The following is a 6,978-nucleotide window of genomic DNA, read 5'->3' as shown; positions in this document are numbered from 1 at the left end:
GGCCGCTCTTCAGGAGGCAAGAGAGGGCTCAATCCCGGACCCTGTGGCTGGAGCCACACAGTTGGAAACAACGTAGGCAAGGGACGCCAGGCAGAGAAGAGTTGACTGGGTCAAAGCCCGCGACGGAACAGTCGGCGGGAACCACTGCCCGGAGGATGCCTCTGGAGCCGGGAGCAGCTGCTGCCCTTGGCGGGCGGGCGGGATGTGAGCCGCGCAGGTGGGGCGGGGCCGGGCCAGTGGCTGGTGAGCAGGCGTCTGCACTTGAACCCTGTAGGAGCTGATGGGGAGGAACCACAGGCTGGGCTCCGGGTCTGCCCCTGAGAGGGGCGGATGGAAGATGCTGCGGCTGAAGCAGCCTTCAGGGTGTGGGAGCTGTCCAGGCTGAGCCAGGGCCCCAGGGAAGTTGGGGGAGGGGGCGGGGCAGGGACTTCAGATCTTTATCAAACTAATAAGCTCCTTAGTCCTGTTCGCCCCCATGGGCTGCAGCGCCAGGCACCCCTGCTGAGCCTGGCCGCAGTCAGAAGTGACCTGCTTTGGAAGGCTTGAGTGATACAGATGTGCTGTCCAGTGTCCTTCCTGAGATGGGCTCCCGCGTTTGCGTTAGAACCCAGGACCTTTCAGGAAGACTGTTGAAGCCAGAGACTGAAAACCACAGGGATCAGAGAGGCCCGAGAAGGCTACCGGTGGAAAGAAAGATTTGGAGCTGGAAGCCGGGTCTGTTCTTTTCCAGCCAGTATTTACTTAGGAGAAACTGATACTGAATACACAATTAGAAGACGGAGTGAAAACTTGAGGCAGGAGAATTACACTAAGGGGCTGGGGCTGCAATTCAGTGGTAGAGAACTTGAAGAGAATGTGGGAGACCCTGAGTTCAATCCCTAAACCCCAAAAGGAAAGCTTAGGCTAGAATCGTGCATGGTGTGCACACCTCTAATTCCAACTTCTTGGGAGGCTGAGGCGAGTGCTTCTAAAGCCTGAGCTACACAGGTAGACCATCTCACCAAAAACAAATTTAAAAAAGGAAAAGAAAAAATAGAATTATGATTTAAAAAAAAAAACAACCTTTCATTTTAGATGTATGGATGTCTGTGCGCCACTTGGGTGCCTGGTGCCTGCAGAGGCCAAAAAGTGGCACTGGATCCCCTGGAACTGGAGCCACCAAGTGGGTGCCTGGAATCAAACCCCAGGCCTCTGGAAGAACAGCAGTGCTGTTCTTAACTGCTGGGCCATGCCAGGCCCCGAATTAAGATGTCTTGTAGGTGAATGCCCTAGAGATTATATGGAATGAAAGATGTCATACATTCAGACTTATGAAACGCTTTCTTACTCCATTGATCCAAAGTTCCAGAACAGACAAAACTCAGTGTCTCTTACACAATTCAGACCAGTGAGTACTTCTGGAATGGGGAAGGCATGTAGGCAGCTAGAATGTTCTCTCGGCTGATCAGGCTGATATACAGGGCAGTTGACATATTTTACTCTATCTATGCTGTTCTTCCACTTTGTAAAGAATATACCCTTACCAAGGAAATCTTACAACAAAAAAAAAGTCAGAAAGACAATGCTGGTCTTGATGGCCCACGCCTTTAACTCCAGTACCCTGGAGGCACAGGCAAATGGCTCCCTGTGAGTTCAAAGCCAGACTGGTCTGCATAGCAAATTCCAGGACAATCAGAACTAGATAGTGAGATACTATCTTAAAAAATAAAAAATAAAAAGAAAGAAAGAAAAAGAAACAACAAAAACAAACAAAGAAAGCCAACACCAGAATGGAGGGAAGGAGAAGGGAGAAGAGATGGTTCAGTGGGTCATAAATATGCTTACCTGCAAGTCCAATGACCTGATCTGCCTCTGAATCCCGGACCTACATGGTCGAAAGAAAGAATTGGCTAGTGAAAGTTGACCTCTGACCCCCAGACATGTACTGTGGCACACACTCTCACATCTGTACGTACATACACACCAAATAAATATCTTAAAGAAAAAGAATGAGGTAAGAAAGAGCTGGAGTGAGGGTTAGGACCCGACTGGATTGAGTTGGTCAGGAACCTAGCCGTTCCTTACCTCCCTGTTTCTCTCACTTCCTTCCCTCCACAGAGTAGAGCACACTCTTCCAAGGGCCGCAGACACAAGGTGGGACATGTACCTGGAACTTACTGAATATTGAGAAGAGGACAAGGATGATCGCAAGCTTATTTACTCACTATACTTTTGGATATTAAATGATCTGATAATAAATCTGGAACAGGAAGATACTGGGCCAGGGGACCAAGGCTAGTCTCTGATAAAATCATAACAGCTGGAGTGGGGAAGAGCTGGGATGGGCGGGGCCTTGAGATAAAGAACTGGGGTCTGAGCAGAGAGGAGCACTGACCGCAGATCTGACTTCTGCTCCCACCACATAGTGTTTGGGACCCAGAGAGAGTGAGGAGAGAGTCATGTCCCCATCTTGTGGGACTGCCCTCTTCCCTTCCACCTCCCAGGGCAGCGCCTGCCAACCAGGAAGTACCAGCTCTGGTATCCTCACTGGTGGCACCCTCCTGTCACCATCAACAGACGGTTACACAGTGACCATGCCAAGCTAGGGACAAGGGAACTCAGACACGGAGACAGAGAGAAGGGTACCCGTAGTTCCGGGCTGGAAGTCACAGTAATTCAGGTTTAGTCTAGAAATAGGAATGTGGTTGGGGCTAGGAACTGAAATGACGTTTTCATGACTCAAATCTGCTTATGTCACCCGGAGCTCCCCACCATGCCTCATCAAGCCTGGCAGCCTCTCTTCCTGGCCTTTGGGATGATACCATGTGCGTTTTCTTCATTCATCAGCCCCTGCTGCATGCCCAGCTCTGTGTCCGGCTTGGAGAACGTAGCGTAACCAAAACAAACTGTGTACTCATGGAACTAACATTCTAATGAGGGGAATAGATAGCATTACACAACATCCAAAGAAATTAAATAACATTAAGTGGTGGTAAGTGTTGGAGGGGGGCAAATAAGTCAGGGGAGGGAAGACATGAAGAAGGTTGGAGGCTAAGAGTGGTACAGTGAGCCGGGTGGTGGTGGCGCATGCCTTTAATCCCAGCACTCAGAAGGCAGAGGCAGGTGGATCTCTGTGAGTTTGAGGCCAGCCTGGGTTACAGAGCGCGATCCAGGACAGGCACCAAAACTACACAGAGAAACCCTGTCTCGAGGAAAAAAAAAAAAAAAAAAAAAAAAGAGCGGTACAGTGCTTGCCTACTAGGTTCAAGCCTTGGATTTGATCCCCAGCACTGAAAAAAAAAAACAAACCTCTGGGACTTTTGTAAAGAAGGCTAAATTTAACCGTAAATGGTTCTCAGCACTATAGTCAGGATCTTCGCTTTGGGTCTATTTTACCCTACTTGATTATGTAGTCTGTAATTTATTTGGTTTGGGTTTCTCCCCATCTCTTGCCATGGTACCTGAAATCAAGGAGATTTTTGTTTGTTTGTTTTGCTTTGCTTTTATTGAAACAGGGTTTCTCTGTGTAGTTTTGGTGCCTGTCCTGGATCTCGCACTTGTAGACCAGGCTGGCCTCAAACTCACAGAGATCCACCTGGCTCTGCCTCCCCAGTGCTGAGATCGAAGGCGTGCGCCACTACCGCCCAGCTCAAGGAGACTCTTGAAACATGAATCTTTGTATTTGTTTTGTTTGTCAAGACAGAGTTTCTCTGTGTGTAGCCTTGGTTGTCCTGGAACTCACTCTGTAGACCAGGCTGGCCTCGAACTCACAGATAACGCCTGCCTCTGCCTCCTGAGTGCTGGGACTAAAGTTGTACACCACCACCAGCAGGCTAAGTCTTTTTCTTTTTTCTTTTTAAGATTTATTTCATTTTTAGCTGAGTGTGGTGGTGCACATCTCTGATCCACAGCACTTGGGAAGCAGAAGCAGGCAAATCTCTGAGATTTGGAGGCCAGCTTAGTATACAAAGCGAGTTCTAGGACAGCGAGGGCTGTTACACAGAGAAACCCTGTCTCAAAAATTAAAAAAAAAAAAAAATTATTTTTAATCACGGGGGTGGGGGGGGTCCCTGCTGTGGAGCCTGGAGGTGTTGGATACATCAGGAACAAGTAGGTATGAGCCATCTGACACGAGTGCTGGGAATCAAACTCAGGAAAACAGCCCACACTCTTAACCACTGAGCCATCTTTCCAGCCCTGAGACATAATGATCGGGTGGATTAGCAATAAGAAGCCGGTGGTCAGGGGTGGGGGTAGGTGAAGATTCAGAGAGGAAAGCTAGGCTAAACTAAGTTCAGGAAGAGTGATGGAGGCAGGGAATGGGTTAAGGAGAGGGATGAAGATGACTGAATGCTGAGGGTGAAGGTCACGGCCCAATCTCTGGGTGACTGGCAGGCTGTCTCGTCCCCCTAGGCACAAGGCCGTCCTAGGCTGAGGACAGGAGCTGTCAGGCCGGTCAGGCCCGCCCTCCTGGGCCCTGCTGGGCCACCCTCATGACTCTGCGGATCCTGAGAACCTGAATATGCAAATTTGCATCTCAAGAGCAATCCATGCAAACTTTCCTAGCCTGCTGCGTTCTAGCCACTCCCCTAGCCTGGAGACTATGCCTCCAGGGGGCTGCTAATGAAGGCGCTGGAAGGGATAGATTGAGACTCAGGGACTTGGGAAACATCATCCCAGGCCCCTTGGGGATGCCAGATCCTAGGGCATTGAGGGTTAAGAGGCCCAATTGTAACCTTCTAATCGAGTAATAAGTAAGATGGATGTGTGGGAGTGAGGAGGTAAGGACTCATAGGTATCCTTGAGGACTGGGTAGGAGAGGGCTTGGGCAATTGACAGAATATGACTGAGGTATAGAAGAGGATGGGGGTGACCATGCATACTAGAGAGAACTGTTTCCACCCCTGAAAAGCTGTCTCCCAGTAATGACTCAGTAGCAATAAGTCTCCTCATCGCGTGTGTGTGTGTGTGTGTGTGTGTGTGTGTGTGTGTGTGTGTGTGTGTATACATCGTATATATACACACATACACACATATCCATATATATATATATATATATTCACTTTAATCTAACCCATATCCCCCCAAAACTGAGGTGACTGCTGTGGGTCTAATCCAGCTTCAAGCCTCCGGTGGGATTTATGTTCCTCAGGGGAAAAAAGATAGATAGCGCAGTGAGGACGTGAGTGGGCCCAGGGCTGGAACTGGGGACTTGGATGGGGTTAGGCATACGGATCTGGATGGGCACTCCCCAATTGTGACCCAAACTTGGATGCATAACTCTGGGTAGGTGCTCACTGAAGAACTGGTTCTCCTGGACCAGGGGCGGGGCCAGGAAACCTGAGAGGCCCTGGAATAGAATCACATTTGCAGGGGAGGCTCCTGACACCCACCTGCAGTAGGAGCTAGGTCCTCACTGTTGGGGCACCCCCCCCACCTTGCCCCACCCCAAGCCTGAAAGGCTGGTAGCAACCCCTGGGGCCCCACTCCTCTGGGACACAGAGAACAAAGTCAAATCAAACTTGTCTCTTTAAGAGCACCGTTCTAATCAAATCCAAAGACTAAGCATAGATGGGGGACATGTGTGACCCAACGTCTTGTTCTAGCCACCTTAGCTTCCTTTCTGTCCCTGGAAGATGTGCCATTGATCTGTAACACCTCCCCCCAAACTGTTCGGAGAGTGTTCTGATTTTTTTTTTTCTGGCCACGTAGGCCTCACATCTAGTGTCACCTCCTTGGGAAATCTTCGCTGACCACACCTGATGCCTCCCCTCCAGTCACACCAGTGTGTGCCATCTGATCGTGTCTCTGACTGCGTTTGCCACCATCCGAAAGGACTCCTCTACTGATGTGGTTTTTGTCTGTCTCTCCATCACCAGAAAGCAGGAGTCAGCCTGGGGAATTCACCAGGGCTTCCCTGAAGTCGAGAGCAAAGGGAGGGAGACAGTCATGAGTCAAGTCGAGCCTAAGAAGGCGATTCAGGAAGGGACTTTCCAGAGCTTCTTCCAACACTCAGTTCTCTGACACATTCGAACCTCTGGGATGGGGAAACTTGTCCGAGGCTGGCAGGGAAGAGACTGGCATGTGTCTTACTGTGACAAGTAGCCTTCTGGACTAATGGGAAGGTATGGGGTTCAGCCTGCACGCTGCGAGAGCCCCATTAGACAGAGCTGCGAGACGACGCTAAGCCTCTTCCCTGCCTCTCACAATTGGACATGCCAGAGTCAGGGCTGAAGTCCTCTGTGCTGGCAGGTGTGTCTTCCCAATAAATCTCCTTCAAAGCTGGCTTTCTGAGAAACCAGATTCCAGGGATCCACCCCAGTCCCTCCCTCTCCTGCTCGGGAGCATTTTTCAGGGTAGGTATGCCTTCTAATAGAGACCTCATGCCGCACAAGGAGTGTTCTTTGGGGAGACAGGTACCTGTGCAGTGGCCTGACCAAGGCCCTGGTTAAAACAGTCTTCATTGTCCTTCCCTCAGAGCCCGGGTGGCCACAGGAGGGCACCCCCAGAATTTCTTGGTGCTAAAGCAAACCAAAACCTGGTGACCACTGGACTAAATCACTGAGCTCTTCAGACAGACTATCCCCAAACACCTCTGCATGCGCAGTGGCATGAGGATTCCACTCTTCCAGAACCAGGAAGAGACAATTCAGTTGGCACAGTTCATGAGCATCATCAACACACACACATACTCACATGCACACACATTCCAGTGGGACAAGGGGTTTGTTTGACTAGAAAGACAATTCTGGGGCTAGAAGAGAATGGGGAAGGGAGGCAGGTAGGGCATTTTCCTGGCTCCGTGAGACAGTCCTTATTTGAAAATTCAGTGCAGCTGAGGGATCTTCACTGACTGAAGTTGATAATGGTCTGGGGTGGATCCAAGAGATCCTGTACAGCCTACCAAGCCCTTGGCCATAGAAGGCACTGGTAGAGGAGATGGAGTTGTCACCAATTATTCTGACTCTAGAGTTAATCCACTGTCACCAGCACCACCTA

This window comes from Peromyscus eremicus, chromosome 8a (assembly GCF_949786415.1).
Source record: "Peromyscus eremicus chromosome 8a, PerEre_H2_v1, whole genome shotgun sequence".
NCBI classification, from domain to species: domain Eukaryota; kingdom Metazoa; phylum Chordata; class Mammalia; order Rodentia; family Cricetidae; genus Peromyscus; species Peromyscus eremicus.
This window is presented reverse-complemented; position numbering follows the sequence as displayed.